This window comes from Humulus lupulus, chromosome 4 (assembly GCF_963169125.1).
Source record: "Humulus lupulus chromosome 4, drHumLupu1.1, whole genome shotgun sequence".
In the NCBI taxonomy this organism is placed as follows: Eukaryota; Viridiplantae; Streptophyta; class Magnoliopsida; order Rosales; family Cannabaceae; genus Humulus; species Humulus lupulus.
In genome coordinates, this window is record NC_084796.1 from 169,947,130 (window position 1) to 169,954,312 (window position 7,183).

The window sequence follows — 7,183 nt, forward strand, 5'->3', positions numbered from 1 at the left end:
TTAGCAGTATAACCTAGCCACAACGCAATAGTAGATAACCATAAAAACCTAAACCAATTAAAACCATTGGAATAATGTACTAGCCTCCAGAACCTCAAATTCTACTAAACAGGGTAGTAGAATTCGTCCCAAGCCCTAAAGTTTGAGTTCCTGAGCAAAAAACGCCTTATTTGGCCATTTCTGCCTATGCACGTTGTGGCGCCCCCTAATGAGTCGCGGCGTGCCTCAATTCAGAGGCTCCCAACCCCTTACGCTCCCAGGGACATGGGCTGCATTTCAGCTCTGAAGGGTCACAACACACCTAGGAAAAAACCAAAAAGCCCAGTGTAACGCCCTGGATAGCCAAGACCATTACACTGTGTATTTAAAATAGTGCAAGACTTGCTAATCAAGTGGTTTGGACATAACCGTTTTACTAAGGTTAATTAACATATTAGGGTTAAAAAGTTTTGATCATAAATAGTTATTTTTCCATTAAAAGTAAGAGTTTGTACACTGGATCCCAAAAATTGTGTTTACAAGGCAATTACAACCGTTAAAAAAAATACAACTAAAACCAACCTAAGTGGAAAAAAATACAGTTTTGGCTTTAGTCCCTTTCAATCCCTCGGTCGTGGGGGTCGAGCAACTGCTGATGTACACACCACCCCCAAAGCTCTCCAACTCACGGCTGGTCCAGCTTTCCCTTTCCCTTACCTGTACCACATAGCACCCGTGAGCCAAGGCTCAGTAAGAAAACTTTATTCGCATGCTCAAATGAACAACATTATATATATAGTAAATTCAGACCAATCAAGCCAATAATAACATAATATAAGCAACAAGTTAGGCAATAATAAACGGTTTAATCCAACATGTAATTCAATCTCAGTAATAAGTAAACTTAGTTATGTGTCGGCGCCCTTAGGCCGAGCCCTATAGTTATTTAGCTGGCCACGACTTGCTTAGGTCAGGCTGCGTTCCGCCCGCTTAACATCAACCCAGGTTCCCTTAGGCCGGACTTCACATCAAATATAACAAATAGAAATATTGCGAAACATGCAATCGAAAGCAGCACAAACGAACATGCCTTTCCAGATATCACCAAACACAGATACATTTACAATCCCACATATATTCATTTACAGGTGATCTCAGCCCCATTCACAATCTAGGTGTAGTTGTCTAACCTTGAGAATTGAGCTGAAGATGTAGAGCGGTCCCAAGCAGGATCCTCAATCCCAAGCATTAACGGTAACCCTAGTCACAAAGCGATAATGGACAAATATCAAAATCTAAACCAATTAAAGGCATCATAACAATATCCTAGCCTTCGGGATGTTGAATTCTACTAAACTGGGTATTAGAATTCCTCCCATGCACTTAGGTTTAAGTTTCTGAGCTAAAAAAAACTATTTTGCCTAAGTTTGCCTATGCGGGCCGTGCCTGACCCTCAGGGTTGCGGCACGTCCTCTAGTCAGAGGCTGCCAGCCCTAAATCCCCAGCGATAAGCACCATAACTTGCCCCTTAGGGTCGTGGCGTGCCTACGAAACAGAAAGCCCCCAGGGCTTCTTATGTTACGCATGCCGCGGTGCCCAAGAACAGGGTTGCGACGCAACCCCGTGAACCCAGAAATCTCAGCTTCTTCCTGCGTATTCCCCCAAACCAAAGCCACCGAATTTAATTTAAACATGTACTAAAGCCAGAATTTAGTCTAGAACTCTCAATAAAATGTTATAAATAACACATATGACCTATAATACTAGCTTAAACTACCTTAAATCCCAAAACCAAAAACTAACTTAAGCAACCCTAATCATGTCCAAAACCCAACCAGAAATTCAACAGATCAGGGTTTGCAATCTCACCTCAGTAAATAACTTTGATCCTCTGCTGTCCCATTTCCTACTCCTAGCTTGATTCCCCAATTACCAACTTAAATTCCTAAGCCTTCTCTTCAAAACCCCAAAGTCCCCAAAGCATTAGAGAGAGAGAGAGAGAGAGAGAGAGAGAGAGATATGAACGTGATAGTAAGAGAGAGAGAGAGTAGCTCAATGCATTGTTTTCTTTCTGATTGCTTCCCCAAGAGTACTCAAGTCTATCCTAAACTTCTACTGAAGTCTAGAGCCCAAGACTAAGTTTCCTCTTGGCACAAAAGGACCACAAGTGTCCCTAGTGATAACTCAACCCTTTATTTCCCTTAAGGGAAAATCGATCATTTTCCCCATTTCCCGTTAACTCCTCGAGTAGTCCTACAAATTCCCAATTAATCCCGACATACCCAACTTATCATCGAATAATTACTCGTTACCCCATGATCCCAAATACGCACTAAGTCTCCAAAATACACCTAAGCTCACCCCGAGCTGGGTATTAGACCCCATTGTTCCACTATTCTGCTCACCAGGATCGCCTCGAATATATCGACATAATAATGTGGTATCAATCATTTAATACACATATAATCACATTTATGTCCTCAACGAGAAAAAATCACAAGTATTCTATATTTAACAAGAACGGGCCCACATGCATATTTAATACACATAAACATTCATATATATATATTCATATTATCATATAAATCATATATGCCATGTAGTCACACATTTAATGAATTAATTTTACACATATATCCAATTAGGCCTTCCGGGCACACTAATCAAGCCACTAAGCGTTATTAGCCTTTTTGGGATGTTACAACTTTCCCCTCCTAATGAAAATTTCGTCCTCAAAATTTACCTGAATAACTCAAGTTATTGATCCCGCATAGCGGATTCGAACTCCCAAGTCGCTTCCTCGACCTTGCCATTCCTCCATGAGACTTTTACTAGAGGAATCATCTTGTTCTTTAGAACCTTGTCCTTTCTGTCTAGGATCTGAACCAGTAACTCCTCATAAGACAAATTTGTCTGTAGCTCCAGATCCTCATATCCCAATACATGGGTCATAACTGCACATACTTCCAAAGCATTGAGATATGAAACACATCGAGAACTCCTGATAATGACGGGGGCCAAGCAAGTCTATAGACTACCTGCCTGATCCTCTCCAGGATCTCAAAAGGTCCTACAAATCTAGGGCTCAGCTTGCCTTTTTTCCCAAATCTCCTTACCCTTTGCAATGGCGAAACTCGCTGAAATACGTGGTCCCCTACCTAGAATTCCACGTCCCTACACTTAGGGTTAGCGTAGCTTTTCTGTCTGTGAAGCGAAGCGAGCATTCGAGCTCAGATCTTCTCAATAGCTTCATTAGTCTTCTGAACCATCTCCAATCCCAAATACTTCCTTTCCCCCAACTCATCCCAATGAATGGGCGACCTACATTTTCTTCCATACAACATCTCGTATGGAGCTACTCCAATCGTTGGCAGATAGCTTTTGTTGTACGAGAATTCAATCAACGGAAGGTACTTACTCCAAGCCCCTTCGAGGTCCAGCACACATGCTCTAAGCATGTCGTCCAATATTTGAATTTCCCTCTTAGACTGCCTGTCTGTCTGAGGATGAAAGGTTGTACTGAACTTCAATTGAGTCCCCATAGCCTTCTGAAAACTACCCCAAAACTTGGAAGTAAATATGGGATCCAGGTCTGATACTATAGACTTTGGGACCCCATGGAGGCGTACGATCCCCCTCACATACAACTCCACAATATAGGTTGTCCTCATTGGTAGAAAGTGAGCTGACTTGGTATATCTGTCTACTATCACCCATACCTAGTCATGTTGCCCCACCGTCCTCGGAAAACCCCCACAAAATCCATGGTAATATCTTCCCACTTCCACTCGAGAATACCTAAAGGTTGTAACAACCCCGCTGGTTGTTGGTGTTCAGCCTTTACCTGTTGATAGGTTAAACACTTTATTATGTAATCAACCATTGCCTTCTTCATCTCAGGCCACCAATACAATGACCGTAGATCTTGATACTTCTTCGTGGTGCCTAGATGGAAAGAGAATGGTGTAGTATGAGATTTATTGAGAATTTCTCATCTAATACCTATATCCATCGAAACACAGATCCAATCCTTATATCTAAGCAAACCCATCTCCGAAATGATATAATCCTTCGCCACTTTAGCTAGGACATCCCTTTTAATCTCCTGCAACCGTGTATCACCCAACTGGCCTTCTTTCATCCTCTCCAAGAGGGTAGATTGTAAGGTAATATTGGCCAACTGACCCACCACCAATTATATTCTCACTCTAGTCATCTCTTCTACCAATTACTTTGATATCTACTTCGAGCTAAACAACTGTCCTGAGCCTCTCCGGCTGAAAGCATCTACCACAACATTGGCTATTTCTGGGTGATAAAGGATGTCACAGTCATAATCCTTCACTAACTCTAGCCAATGCCTCTATCTCATATTTAGGTCCTTCTGGGTGAAGAAGTACTTCAAACTCTTATGATCGGTGTATCTCTTGCACTTCTCTCCATGCAAATAGTGTCACCAAACTTTCAGTGCGAATACCACTGCCTCTAGCTCAAAATCATGGGTAGGGTATCGCTGCTCATATTCCTTTCGCTATCGCAATGCGTAGGCAATAACCTTCCCACCCTGCATTAACACACATCCTAACCCCAGTCTCGATGAGTCACAATAAACTACAAATTTGTCCACGTCTGAAGGAAGACTAAGCACTGGAACAATAATCAGTCATCGCTTTAGTTCCTGGAAACTACCCTCACATTTGTCTGACCATGCGAACTTCAGATTCTTCTGCATCAACTTAGTCAATGGTGTGGCAATCTTTGGAAATCCTTATATGAATCATCTGTAATATCTTGCTAACCCAAGGAAACTCCTAACCTCTGAGGCGTTCCTTGGCCTCGGCCAATCCCTAACTTCTTCTACCTTGGCCGGATCCACCTTAATCCCGTGTCCACCGACAATATGTTACCTCTGGTAGCTAGAACTCACACTTCTTAAATTTAGCATACAAACAATGCTCCCTCAACCTCTACAATACCAATTAAAGATGTTGATCATGCTCTTTCTCTGAATGAGAGTAAAACAGGATGTCTTCGATGAAGATAATCACAAACTAATCTAAGTAATCCTTGAACACCTTGTTCATCAGATCCATATATACTGCTGGAGAATTGGCCAGTCCACATGACATGACCAAGAACTCATAATGCCCGTACCTTCTGCGGAAGGGCATCTTCAGAATATCCTCATCCTTGATCCTCAATTGGTGATAACCAAATCGAAGATCAATCTTTGAGAATACCGTCTTACCCGGCAACTGATCAAATTGATCATCTATCCTTGGTAGTGGGTACTTGTTCTATATAGTCAACTTGTTCAATTCCCTATAGTCTATGCACATCCTCTGGCTCCCATCCTTCTTCTTCACAAAGAAAACCGAAGCACCCCATGGAGAGAAGCTAGGTCTAATAACTCCTAAATCTAGCAGCTCCTATAACTGTATCTTCAACTCTGCCGGAGCCATTCTGTATGGTGCCCTCGACATTCGTTCCGTACCCGGTGCTAACTCAATGACGAACTTGATCTCCCTGTGTGGCGGCAGTCCTAGTAAGTCCTTAAGGAACACATCCAAGAACTCAGATACCAATCTAGTCTTCCATGGCCATACTGGCATGACCCTAGTTGTATCCACCACACTGGCTAGAAAACATATACAACCTCCTTGTAATAGGTCTTGAGCCCTCAACAGTAATATCATTGGGATGCGAGGTCCATGCATAGTACCAACAAACACGAAGGGGTCCTCACCTTCAGGCTCAAAAGTCACCATCTTCTTCCTCCAGTCTATAGTTGCCCCATATCTGACTAAGCAATCCATCCCCAAAATCATGTAAAATTCATCCATACCCAACTCAATTAAGTCTACTGATAGGTCCCTACTGTCCACCATCACTGGCAGTGCTCTAATCCATCTCCTAGAAACTACCAGTTTGTAACGCCCTAGATAACCAAGACCGTTACACTGTGTGTTTAAAATAGCGCTTAACATGCTAAGCAAGTCGTTTAACTTAAATGTGTAATTAAAAACTAAGTCAAGGTCAAGTAATAAATGTTTTGGTCAACAAAAGGATTATTTTTATTAAAATATTAAGTTTGTACACAGATTCCCAAAAATCAGTTTACAGACTTGTAAAAGATGAACAGATACAATTTAGCCATCCTAAGTGGCAAAAACAGGGTTTAACCCTAATTCCTCCCAAGCTATCCTGACCGTGGCGATCGAGCAGGCTGCATATGTACACACTGTCCCTGCTCTCCAACTCATGGATGGTCCAGCTATCAACTCCCTTACCTGCACCACGTAGCACCCGTGAGCCAAAGCTCAACAAGAAAACTTAAAACAACATGCACAACTAGGCAACAATATAAAGCAGTAAATATAATTCACCAAATTCAACTGACAATAGAATATACAACAATCTCAATAAAAGTACTCAACTTAATCAAACATATAAACAACCTCATAAACTAATACAAATAGTCAAGTGTGAACCACGCTTCTGTTTATTGTATAATGTCTAGGCCCAGCGCCCTTAGGCCGAGTCCACTGGATTTATGGCTGCCCCGGCATCCTTAGGCCGGGCTATGTTCTGCACGCTTGCTATCGGCCCCCGACACCCTTAGGCCGGGCTATGTTCTGCACTACAGATATGTTCATGTTCATACTATATTCAAGGGGTTTATGCCATAACCACAACTCGGGTGCAGTTTTCTTACCTTAGGTCCCAAGTAGCCAGGATACAACAATCCTAAGCACGATCCCCAGACCTGAGACCTTGTGGCATAACCTAGTCACAATAAAATAATGGATAACCATTAGATCCTAAACCATTTAAAAACTTTTTATTTAAATACTAGCCTTTGGGACCTCGATTTCTACTACACCGTGTAGTGGAAATCATCTCGAGCGCTTAAATTTTAATCCCCAAGCCTCCCAAAGCTTTAAGACAAAACTAGGCCAAAATTTTCTAGTCGGGCTTTGACCTGGCCCTGAGGGTCGCGGTGTGCCTCAAGTCAGAGGCGCAGCCTTTGCATCTAGGGGAGGCGGCCGCGACTTACCTCCTAGGGTCGCGGTGTGCCTTCATGTCAACAGCCCTCCTAGGGCCTTCTGCAGCACGCGGGCCGCGACACCCATGATCTGGGTCACAATGCGCCCCTGTGAACCAAGAAACCTCTGGGTTTGTTCAACGTTTTTCCCAACCAAAC